Raw genomic sequence first — 13,636 nt, forward strand, 5'->3', positions numbered from 1 at the left:
GCAATTATCAATTGGAAGCAGCTTCTGGGTTAGAGATAGTGGCTCATGTCCAGTTCTCTTCACAGTACTGGCACCCCATCTGGCTTGGACCTGTATAGGCCCTGTGCATGCTGCCACCATCTCTGTGAGTTCATATATGCATCAGTCCTGTTTTGTCTGGAAGGCGCTGTTCCCTTGGTGACTTCCATCCCCACGGGCTCTTATAATCTTCTTGCCTCCACTTCCTTATAGCTCCCTGAGCCCTCGAGGAGGGGGTTTGATGAAAGAGTGTTTAGGACACAATTTAGGACAGAGTGTTCCAAATTCTTTCAGTCTCTGTATGTTGCCCAGTAGTAGATTGTTGTATTAGTTACCATCTACTGCATGAAGAAGCTTTTCTGAGGATGGCTAAGCAGGACACTGATCTATGAGAATAGCAGGATGTCATTAGGGACCATTTTATTGCTATTTTCCTTTAGCAGAACCACAGTATGTGGTTTTCCTGTAAATCTATGGCCTATCTAAGCCTATGTTCTTAGACATCTGAGCAGTGTCAGGCATGGGTTCCATCTCTTGGAGGAGGCCTTAAATCCAACCAGTTGGTAGGTGGTTATTCTCACAACTTTTGTGCCAGTATTGTCCCAGCATATCTTGCAGGCAGGTCACCATTGTAGAGCAAATGGTTTGTGTGTGAGTTGGTGTTTAGCTTTCTCCGCTGGTAGCGTGTAGAGGACATTACAGTACCATGAACACTAGTTGGAGTAAAGGTTCTAGGTAGGTACCAATTTGACTTTTCCATGTCCAGTCAGTTGTGTAGGTATTGTCTTCAGCATAAAGGCCTTACCATCATCAGTTTGTGGGAGCAACCAATAGCCTTGGCAAGAGTTGTTGGGGATTTCACGGGACCCCCTTTGGCCAACACCTCAATTAGATATAACCCAATCCTGGCGCTGGAGGTCTCCTTTGTCTTAAAATAGAATGCAGGTTATCTAGGAGAGTGGCTAAAAGATCCTCTTCTGAGAAGGAATAACTAACCAATAGACAGTGGGGCCTGGCATCACCTGAAAAGAGCTTGAGACACTGAAGTCTTGACACTGCTCAACTGTGAGCCTGCTTGTAAGCTTTCCCCTCTTTCTGCTCAGTTCTTGCTTCACTTTCCTTCCTCCAGCTCCATCTCTGATTTTCAGCTCCAAGAGTGCTCCTGTTACTGAATAGACTTAAATTCTTAAATTTAGAATTCTAGACTGCTTTTCTCATCAGAGGCACATTTTTTTCTGGCTCTGTCTTATCCTAAACATTAAAGCAAACAATGCCAATAGCAGTTAGATTGAGTTACTTCCCTTCAGAAGACAAAACAGTACATGTATTTTAATAGGATATACACCCAGCCTATAAAGGTTCTCTTGAGTTGTACTTTCCTGGTTCATTCTCAACAACCTTGTTGTTACCATCCTAAAATACTTCAGTGTCTCCTGAAAGCCTCCCATAGTGCTATATAATATAGTTCAAATACCAAAGTCCATGAGTACCTACCTAACTGCACATCTTTGCTCAGATCACACCCATGTCTTCACTCCCTCCAGAAGATATCAACTAGATCTTACATATCATTTAGAATGTTCTGTTTGCTGCTCTAGTCTCCTGACTCTTGCCAGTTTTCAGGTCCTAGTTCAAGCTCATCTCCTCAAGAAATTTCTCATGGATGGTCCACATTTTTTTTACCACTACTTAAATACATACATCTATCACTTGAAGATTCCAAGAGTGTCTATGCTATCCATTGCTGTATTTAAATAAAATACCATCATTCTATATTTCTATATATGATTCTCTAAATGTATAATGAGAATAATGAGTTTTCCTACCAGAAGAAACCATAAAGCAAAAACTATAACTTACACCCATTTAGACTGTTCCTACCACTACCTATTGAAAAATAACCCCATAATTGAAACAACTTTCAACATTGCCATTCTAGCCACCACTTGTTTAAAGACAAATGTGTCGTATTATCTCAGAAGGTGTTTTCTATCCCTGTATTTCCCAGGTACCCTAAGTTATTAAAATATCAATTTTTGTTTCCAAACAACCAGGTAGACTACTGTGTCAATGCAGCTGGAAATTCCTTATCTTGTGTGAGTTTTTAATTTCCATAAGTGATTTGGTTTGATTCACACTTATGGCATCTAAAAGTATTTATAACCAGAGCTCTGGTCAAACGGAAGAAGAACACAGTGATAAAAGTTTGGGTTTAATACCAAAGTAGCAATTAGGAGCTTCCTTAATCTTTAGCAAGTAGCTTAGCCTTACTCTCTCATAATGCCCATTGGTAAAAATAAATCTATTAATGATATGAAGGAAAGCATCATTGGACAGACTAAGTACTTGCATCTAGTAAACAAAATACACACCAGATGTTACTGTCACACAATTATGTCTCAATTATGGTCAACATAGGAGCCTTATTGTCATTATTTTCTGGAGCACACATAACTTATCAATATTTTTCATAATTGTCAGATTCACAGTTTTGGATGAGATTAAAGATGCTGAGCTTGACCCTTCTCTTAGTAACAGACAGCAAAGGAATTAAATTTCCCTTGCTCAAGAACCCAGAGACAAAGTGAATGAAGCCAAGAGGCAAGATGAAAACATGCATGATTTTTCTCAAATTCTCCTGGAGGTCCCCTGCAGTGATGTTTATAAACTTTAGTTTTTCTATGTGTTGTGCAAGCATAAATTTTAGTTTCCAGATACCTCAGAGTGAGATTCCTCAGTCATATGGCAAGCATGTATTTTTTTTTTTGGGGGGGGAGACTTTTTTAATTAAGAGATTTTCTATTCATTTTACATATCAACCACAGATTCCCTGTCCTCCCTCCTCCCACCACCTAGCATTCCCCTTACAACCCACTCCCCCTTCCCACCTCCTCCAAAGCAATGTCTCCCATGGTGAGTCAGCAGAGTCTGGGACATTCAGTTGAAGCAGGTCCAAGCCCCTCCTTCCTGCACCAAGGCTACACAAAGTGTCTCACCATAGGCACTAGGCTCCAAAAAGCTGACTCATGCACTAGGGACAGGTCCGGATCCCACTGTCTGGGGGTCCTCTAAACAGTTAAAGCTAAACAACTGTCTCGGCAAGCATTAAAATATATTTAATTTTATAAGAAACTGCAAAACTCTCTTCCAAAGTGACTCTACCGTTGTCTGTGTTTGTTCTGAATCCTTGTTAGTACGTAGAGTTGTTTCTTTGCTTTTGTTTTTATATTTTCATTTTGGTTTATCTAAGAACTGTATAGTGGTATCCTGTTCTGGATTTAACTTAATTCTACATGTATGTTAGATTTATAACTAATAGTTTCTGTGTTTGGTTACATTGCATCTCATTGTTCTCAGCACCTCTTTTATAAGGGTACCATTCCTATCTGAGAAGGTTCCACTCTCGTGACCTAATGAGACCATGCAAAGGTCTCACTTCCCAATACCACCACTTGGAAAGGTGAACAGTTCAGTGTATGAATTTGGAAAGAATCCAAGCAGTCAGACCATATCAGAGATGCTGACCTACTGCTCCAGTGATTATGTACAACAGTTTGTTGTTGTTGTTGTTTTCTGAGACAGGGCTTCTCTGTGTGGTTTTGGTGCCTGTCCTGGATCTCCCTCTGTAGACCAGGCTGGCCTCGAAACTCACAGATATCTGCCTGGCTCTGCCTCCCGAGTGCTGGGATTAAAGGCGTGCGCCACCACCGCCTGGCCTGTGGAACAGTTCTTATTTAGGAGAGCTATAAATGGTATTGCTTTTCACTGTTGGTTTCTGGTTATTTATCAATACATGAAATACAATTGATATTTGCGTGGTATTTTTATAACTCCTAATCATGCTAAACTCAATCACTTTTCCTAGAAATTGTCGCTTTGTTTTATTCTTTGTTGTACTTTTCTTAGGATTCTGTAATAGATAATAGGGTTTCATTTCCAATTTCTGTGTTTACTAATTTCACTACATTGTGGCTTTGGTTATGAAGTAGAATAAGGTAGAAAGACTAATTGTTAGATACTGATTTACTGACAATTTCATACGTGTATATGATGCATTTCAATCACATTCACCCCATATCCTCTCTTATCCCTCTCTCGCTCTCAATGTACCCCTTCTTCCCAACTAAACTCCCACAGGAGCCTTTGTGAGCAACACTTCATATCCAAAGTATAAAGATTTCCATTGTCAAACTCCATCAAGCCCTTAGAGAGAATGGTGGTGGGGCTGCCTCTGTCCCACAGAAATTCTTCCTGGAGCCCCCATAGCCAGAGCTACTCTGTTTGTGTGGAGGGGAGAGGGGCCTAAAGAAGAAGAAACCACCTCCCCCACACCACCCCCACTCCTGAGTGCAGCAGGAAGACCTCTTTCCCTTTCCTGAGGGCCCACGTAGACTCAATAGCAGAGGTTGGCCTTCAGAATTGCAGAGGTCAAAACCTCTTCCTGAAACAAGGAGGTCCCTGCGTGGCTCTGGGGGAAACTTGTTGCCTCTAGGTCAACCAGTTAGAGGTAATTAGAGAAAGTTTAGTCATGGTCAGAAATAACCTTAAAGAAATTGAAAAACTATGTCAAGAACCTAATAACTGGCACCAATCCTTGCTCTCCTGGTCCCCTTGGTTAACTACTCTACTTACAACCGTTGCTGGGCCATTAGTCCTTTTGCTCTTAGCTCCCACTGTAGAACCCTGCTTGTTAACTGCCTACTTAACTATGTAGAACAGAGAGCAAACTCTGCTGTTAGTGTTTGAGGAACACTGTAACCCCTTGCCCCATGATGACTCCACAATTTGACTCACACCCGTAGAATCAGCGGGGAATGTAACAGGCTCTCAGATCTTAGCCCAACTGACACCATGGTAAAGGCACTGAGGTACCATTCTGACCTACAAACCCAGCACATAGACCCCAACATCTGCCAAACACAAGAACAAAGACCTAACCCATCATAGTCCACAGTTCTGAGAAAGTCCCTAGATGTACCAACCTTGCTTTTTTTTTTTTTTTTTTTTTTTTTGGCTTCTGTAGCTCTGCTTACTGCTAATTGTTCTTGCTAGCTGGAGTCTGTCAACCAGGCTGTGGTTTTTGTTTGTAAAAAGCCAAGAACAGTAAGGCTCATGACTGCTATGATTTGGGCAAGTTCCCCCACAGCCTCCAGCTGGCAAGTAAACACTTTCTATTCAGCTTTTTTTAAGCATGTTCTCTGGCAGAGTTACCTTGTACCATTAGTTTTTCATCAAGTACTAGTTAACTATGACCATTTTATGCATGTCCTTTATAAGAATAAGGATATTACTCTCCATTCTAAGTTTGGCTGCATTTCTGTAAAACTGAATGTTGAATTTTTCAACTGCTTTCTTGGTCTACCTGAGTGGATCACATGGTTTTTCTTCTCTAGGGTGTTGTTATAATAGATTACACTGATTAAATTTTCAAAACTTGAACCAAGTATATATTCTTATAATTAATTCCACTTTGTTGTTCATGGCATCTTTTTACAGATTGCTAATTTAGTGAACTAAATATTGAGTAATTTTATGTATGTACCATTAAGAGGCATTGTAGTTGGTTTCTTCTGATATCTTTGACAGATTTTGGAGTCATTAGCACTGACCACAAACAGTGAATTGGAACATGTTCTTTCTTCTGAAGAGTCTATAGAAAACTGGCCTTTATTCCACTTAAATATTTGAATAATTCACTATTAAAACAATTTGAGGAAAGGACTGAAATTATAAACTAAATTTCTTTAATAGTTATAGAGCTACTCAAATTACCGGCTTCATATTGGATGAACTATAACAGTTGGTGCTTTTGGAAAAATTGGTTCATTTCAACTATGTTGTGTAATTTATATATACGAAATTTTTGTGACATTTCTTTACTATAATTTTGATGTCTGCTAGGTCAGTAGATCCTGTCATTCCTAATATATATGATTTACATATTCTCTTGTTAGTCTTGCTAGAGGTTAATCAATTTTATTGATCTTTTCAAAGAAATGTCCTTTGTTTCACTGTTTTTTCTATGGTTTTACTGCTGTTGGGTTCACTGGTGTGTGTTATTATCTTTGATATTTCATGCTTTGCCTGCTTTGAGCTTATCTTGCTAATTTTTTTCTGATTACTTAATATGGAAAGTGGAATTATTGATTTGAAAATATTCTTATTTTCTACACTTAAGCATTTTGTTTATTTAGTGCTATAAATTTCCCTACAGATCTGTTTTAATGCATTTCATAAATTTTGACACTTTGTATTTCCTCTTTCATGGAGCACAGTGTATTTTTAAATTTTTCTTTAAGATATTGCAATATCTTATCTAGGTCCTGGGGCTATAAAATCCACACTTATCATTTACATGAAAATAAAATTACATAAAACATACTGACAGTTATTTCTTGAGGGCAGTTGAACACTGCCTTTAAAATGCCCTATGTTCTTAATTACTTTTAAATAAATTATGAGAAATAAAATGGGAATAACAAAATTTAAATGATGTTGAATTACATGAAATGACAACATTGTGCTATAACTATATGAAAACAGTTTCATGTTATTCCATGAATAAATCTTGTGAGATAATTCATATGGGTCTTCTTTAAACTTCTAATTATCAACCATTTTGGATTAAAGTTAATAAAGAAAAAATATGTAATACAAATCAGAGTCAGAAGTAGGACTCAGACTCTGATGAGGTTTTTTAAGAGAATGGATTCTCCAGTTTTAAAAAAAGGAAGTTGTAGTCTTGACTGGCTGAGTTGAAGTTTTTAGCATATCCAGATGGTCAGGGTGTCAAAATGAACAAGAACTAAAGGCCAAAGATGTGGCTTCAGATAAGGGCCACTTAGATAATTTCCAGTAGATGATAATCTAGTATGTATTAGCCTGAATAATTTACATAACCAGCTGGTTATCAGTCTACCTGGGCAAGGTTATTTTAATCTTATCTATTAAAGCAAAGATAATTGTGCTTGATATGTAGTATTGTTGGTCAGATTTAACTAAGTAACCCATAGCCTGAGTGCTGGAATGAATTGGGGGCCCTATGTACATTAATTCTGTCTTTAATTCCTTCTTCCACAGAATGGTGTGTAGCACTGATTCTCACATGGACTTCGAAGTGTCTAGACCTCATTTTTCATGTGGTCACTGCCAAATTATATAACTTCTTCATGCCTCAGTTTTGTTTGAAGAGAATTAACAATTATCCCCACCTCCTAACATTGTTAAGACGATTAAATGAGGCAATATATGTAATACGCTTAGAATACTGAAGGGCTAGGTATATTGCAAGCACTTCCATAGTCTTGTTGTACTAGTAGTATCAGAAAGCTGGTTGATACTAAAATTTTAATTTTGAAGGGAAACATAGGAAGGCAGAAAAGGAAGAGGAGGATAGAAGAAAAAAGAAGAAAGTTTGGGGCGGCAAAGAAGAAACAGGAAGAGAGATGTGGGAGGGGAGGGCTAGGGAGAGCAGGGGAGATTAGATTTAAATCATTCTCTTTTTTCTAAGAACTTGAAAGGATCTTCATGTGCTAGATAGGATGTATGCCACATGAAATTTCTCCAGTTATGAAATCATAGAGTGTGTGGGACTTTCATTTTTTTATTTGTTTTGAGAATGAAAGCAGGAAAGTCAGAGAAAAAGAAGGCTTTCATAATCAACGAGCAAGAGGTAGGCAAAGTAACAACTGGAGAGAGAGGCTGTTCTACAGTGATATCCCAGCCTCATGGACTCTGGATCCAAGAAGAGAGATTGTGAGTGACAGATAATCACTTCATTTACCTCTCGGGTCTCTGGAGAGGGTCCTCCCAGAGAGCATCCCCTGGAGGAGCTCCTCTGGGCATTTTCCCTGTAATGGTTTGATGTCTTCATAGTAAACACGGTAAAAATAGGTTTAACTTTGTCTCCTAAGTGTAGAACCTTTGGATTTCTCTTTAATCATTGCTGGCAACCAGCTCTGCACAACAGCACTGCACACAAATACCACGGACGATGATGAATGGGTTGAGGAATTCGGGTTGCATTATACTGAAAGAGTAAGACAGTATGCCTATGCAATTGCTTCATCTCCCATGGGAGAGACATAGTTCAAAGAAATGTGAGCATAGATGACTCACAAGAAATTTTGTTGGGGTTATCCAGGAGTCACCTCTCTGATTACATTAAAATTTTCTACTTTCTTCAGTCACCATGGGTACTGTGGATTTCAACCAGGTTTAGATGATTAACTTTCGTATTTTTTGTGGCATCTTCCCAAAGACAGAGAGCAATTACAAGCATGAAGGGGTCAGAGACATGTCCGTTTGAAACCTATTTTTCTAGCTGCATTATAAGGAATTTAGAGATTTCATTTCAGGTATTATTCTTTCATATTTCATGGCTGGCATTGCCTATTAGTATTTGCTGACATGAGTAGTGAGAAGCACACACCAAGTTGATATTTCTAGTTAACAACTGTGTGAGTAACTTATTTGGTTTTGAATTAAAAACATTTGGAAATCTGGGTACTGTAAAGCAATTTTATTGGGGTGATATTCTGATTGCTAACAGACAAGACACTTAACAAAAGGTGTGGCCCAAAATGCTTTTAGAACTGTGTGGTTGGTATTCCATTCCCAGTGAAGAAAGTAGCTCTGATTATTGTCTTGTAACGTTTTCAAGGTCTTCACTATTTACCTGATTCTACCTGGTTGTGGTCTGAGATGCACCAGGCTGTATTTGCTACAACTGATGATTTTTGAAATGAAAAACTGGTACTGTGTACTGTACTGAGCAAGCTTCTATTTCAGCTAACAGAGTGGTCCCTGGACCGTTAATGTCATGTCCTTAGCCTGAAACCGTTGCTCATGAACTCTGACACCAACTTAAGTAAAACATTCTGGTGTGGTCTTAGGGTTCTGAGTAGCCAAAGCACAATAGGATAGTTACCTTTGTCTTGAACTGAAAGTTTCCTTTTCAGAAACATCTCACTTCTGTTGAGATCCAGATTATGAGCAACTAACAATAATCGTCCTTCATGTATATTATTAGTAAATCATTTATTTCTTTCCTTTGTAGTTTTGCCAATATTTTAGCAAACAAAAATATCTATTCTATCAGCTTAACTAGTACACCATGCCAAAGGCATCAAAAATTGAGGTTAAGTGAATGTGTTTTATGGCCAGAATTCTGGGTCCTAAACCTTGCCTCTATCTCTTCCTTGCAGTGTGGCCTTAGATAAGACACTTGAGGTCCTTGCTCTATCCTAAGTTCTTCGTCTACAAAATAGGAATTAGATGAGCCAGTTTCTATTAACTATGTATGAAAATAAGTATCACAAGCTATGATTGTGTTTCCAACCATTTCACTCAGCCCTGTCTCATAAAAAGTCTAGAATATCATAGTACATTTATTCATCAACACAAGCCATTAATAATAATGCAAACGGAGTGTCAGTGAGAACAGATCTTCAGGATTCTCCTTAAGAACCATAGAAGATCTTGGCTTCCTGTCTGGACCTTTGGCAGAATCAGCCTTGCCAAAGGAGAGGTCTATAGAGAGAACACCATAGATCTAGCCAATTACTCACAGATTATACTCTTCATTGTCCTATTTCTTCTGTAACAATTAATGCTTTAGAGCATCCAAAAGTGAGTCGGGCTTTGAGTGGACTGTGGTATTCATATGAAAATGCTCTGAAGAGAATGCAATGTGGTATGCTTTTTTATAGCCTTGCAGTCTGGAAATGGGATGCATATCAGGATGATCTAGAGATAGATAATGCAGCAGGAAATCTTCGATTTGTCCTGAGCTGGGACTTCGTAGAGTATAAAGTCAAGGGCAGAGTGTCATCTGGGTTAGCACACATTTACCATAAGTTGTCAAGGCAGGGAAACATTCTAATTACCCATGACAAAAACCAAAACAGAAGGGTTACCTCTAGAGTAAAAGTCTACCAAGGGCTCTTTAGGTCAGTTTCAAATAAAGCTGTATCATTGACATACTAGCTTGTTTTTCCAGTCTCTCAAGTCTAAACAAATTATATTTTTTTAAAAAATGAAACAGTAATTGGCTGATCCCTAGCTCACTTGTGTACTTAGAAATGTTGATGGAGGTAGTACTGTATTAAAAGTACTTATCACTTGGTATGGCATATACTCTATACATTCTTGATGAATTTGGAAAAAAAAAAAGCAACAGAGGCAATTCCCAGAAAGCACAATTATGCATCAAAATTTTCACAAAATTGGGTATGAGAGGTCAAAATAGCCTACCTAAACAATCTCAAAGTTTCCCTTCAGGAATCAAATGAGCCTCAAGGCTTTAAACCCAGCAAGGATATAGGCCTAGCATCCCATGAGGTGAATCATTCTAATAGTATGATTTTCTCCTTTTCACTGTATTTCTAGAAATCATTATAGATATCCTTTTGGTCTTCAAAGGAGAAAAGGCTTCGTGTGTATGCCAGGGCTCTCTTTGACCTTGACCTGCTATATAAAGCTGACTGGTGCTCTGGAAATCGCAGCTGCGTTCTTTCCCCTTCCTCCCATGTGCTCTTCTGCCAGTTCTCCACACTCGCCCCAGACCCAGGTCACTCTGACCCTCCCGTCTCTTTGGCTAGATTCTTTGCTCTTGCTTTTAATTCCTTCACTCTAAAGTATTCCAGACTCCGAAGTGCAAATTTATCAAGCACCTGTTATAGAGTAGCACGCTAGTAGACATTTTGCCTGTGTCAGCTTCGTAATTGTTGGCAACTACTGCATAGGGCAAGCATTATTTGCCTTTGTGTAATCTGAGAAAATTGCTATACAGAGGTTAGCAAGAAGGTGGAACTGGGATTTGAACCCAGACCTTCCTTACTCCAGACCGTGTGTTCTTCGTACACGTATTACACTCCTAGATTTTCTGTGTTCCCTTAATGCTTTTCAAAATACATGTTGTACATGACAAAGAAAAGAAAGGGGGGGACTAATACACAACCAAATCCTTGTCCAGTGTCTTTTAGGATTTTTATATTTTAGATTTAACATTTATATACAGCCATAAAATTTTCATTTTTTTATTTATTGCCCTAAGAGGTTTTATTTTGAGTCAATAATAGGGAATATTTGGCACGTGGTTGTTACAAGCAAAAGACTGAATGTTTTCTACCTTTCTTTTGGCTCTCTTCTTTGAAATGCTCCTCTAGTTTTTCTAATCTCCTTCCCACAGCCGGGAATCCTCTCCCCATTCCAGCCAGGGGAGTAGACTCACAGGCTCACCATCTCTCCACAATGCTTTGATTGTGGAGAGAGACAGAGCTCTCCTTTCAAAGCTGCTTCCGAAGTAGTCCCCTCCCACCCCACCCCGCAGTTCTGAGGTGCTGAGAACGGAACCCAATACCTCCCTGTCTTTGAATCAGGTAGGAAAATGCCAAGCATTTAATGATGAGAACAGAGTAGGTTATTGCAGAGCAGGGGTCAGCCTTAGTCCCAGTGAAGGGTTGAAGCCTTCCAGACTGGCTAAGGGCTATCATTTTAGCTGCTGGGAGTTAGTGAGATACAGAGACCCAGGGAAGTGTTACAATGGTAGGCATGTACTCAGGGAAGAGGGACTATTTACTTACAAAGTAGAAATACTCCAAAATGATATTCTCATTCACTAAAGCTATGGATTGACTGATTACCCGCTGGGAAAAAGGGAAGAATGGGTGACAAGATAGCCCCAGTCTGTACCTTGTATTCCAGTGTCATCAGTGACAGCTCCTTCCTAGAGAATCATGTCTGCATTTTGTGGCTTTACAGTATGGTGACTGCATGATATTTACCTAAAATTATCCCTAAATAAAGATTTTTTTTTTACACCCCAGTAGACAAAAAATATATTCTTTGACTAAAGTAACAGGGAGGGAAAAGCCTTGGACTCTGGAGTAACAATAACACAGAGAAAATTAACCTGATCTCCAAACAAAGATTGTAGATATGTGTATGGGGTTTGTGGGATATTGTAGGGAGTCAAGGACATAGTCAACCACACCCAGAGATAACAGACACTGGTGAATCCTGTGACCAAGTTTCCACAAAAAGAAAGAGCTGGAGGAATGACAGAGGACGGAGAATTCTGCAAGGAAATCTCTTCAGCCACAATAAACAGAACAAAAGATGATCCTAAGACTTTCCCATATGACTATAGAGATACTGCATCATCCAGTAACAAGACTGTCATTCCCTAGACTATGTTGTGAATGCATTCTTTATTGTCTCAAACAGTGCCTCTTCAACACAGCACATAGTCTCCACAGCACACACAAAGGGCAGCCTGAAAAGCAACATTGTTCCAGTTTCTGTGTACCCCATATTGGCCTAATTTTTGTAGATATACTTTTCATTTAATTAAAATTCATTTCTGAAACCCTTACAGCCTGTTTATTTACTGAGATATGCTTATGAGTTTTTTTTTAAAGAAAAAAAAAAACATCGATGGTATTAGCTACTTGGTATCTTTGAAAAAGGACAATCTCTCTGTCTCACCACCCAGTCACAAAGTGTGTCACAGACCACACTTTCAAAGCAAAGGAGATAACATGGTGGACAGGGATTCATTAGGGACTCGCTTACACTGTGGGACAATTCACAATGTACAAGCTCTTATCGGTTCCAAGGCTCTGTTTCTTCCTTTGTGTGAAATTCTTCTGCTTGGCAAGGAATGCAATTAAAGGCATTGGCGCATGAGACAGAAGACAAGGATAGTCAAGGAGACTGCAATTATTATACTCCTGATATCATCAAAACAGGCAACTTTCAAATCATCACGGAGAATAAAGATGTCACAGTATGCTCCACGCTTCTTCACAGACAGTAGGTGCAGAGAATTCACATTTGTGCTAATTTTTTCAAACTGCAATGTTCTCATCCTTCTACTTCTTTTTCAAAGAACTGAAGGGAGAAATACATTTTTTAGCAGACAAAGGTGATAGTTGAATTAAAATGTAAATATAAAGTCAAATTGACCTAGAGATTGTTTATAATAGTGCTTAACATTGAAACAAAGGACGCGAACACTATGGAGTGACATCTCCAGCCCAGAATTATCTAAAATAATATTTTAACATAAGCCAAGACCTGAGAACAATTAGCATATTTCATATGGCAATGCTTAAGTCTTCAGATCACACCTCACCTGTTCCCGCCTTCATGCTTTGCCCATTCCGCTTGCTTCTTTCAACCTTTATGCTGTTGAAATCTTGCCATTCTTGTCTGTAAAGCCTTCCAGATCCCTCTGACAGTGTGCAATGTCACCATATCTACTCCTAAGTCGTGGTGTGGCCTTGAGCCTATTTTGTATTATACATATTTATGTGATTGCCTGGCTTACCATTAAAACCCTCTTAAAGGAGACACCACTTCTTATTCATACTCATTTCTTATTCTGAGAGTGAAGAGTGTGTGTTAGAAATTAACTGAGATCTATTTCATTCAGTTGGGGACTAGAGAAGAACAATTTTATTCTAATTCTGTACTTTGCATAAAAGGGATAGTACTTCTGACCTATAGCAAAGTCTTTACAGTAAGATCTCCTCTTAGAATGTTCTCAGTGTGTACCCACCTACCTTGTAGTTTGTTTTAACTGTCCAATTACAAGTGCATTTGCTTGCAAAGA

The sequence above is a fragment of the Onychomys torridus genome, chromosome 12 (genome assembly GCF_903995425.1).
Source record: "Onychomys torridus chromosome 12, mOncTor1.1, whole genome shotgun sequence".
NCBI classification, from domain to species: domain Eukaryota; kingdom Metazoa; phylum Chordata; class Mammalia; order Rodentia; family Cricetidae; genus Onychomys; species Onychomys torridus.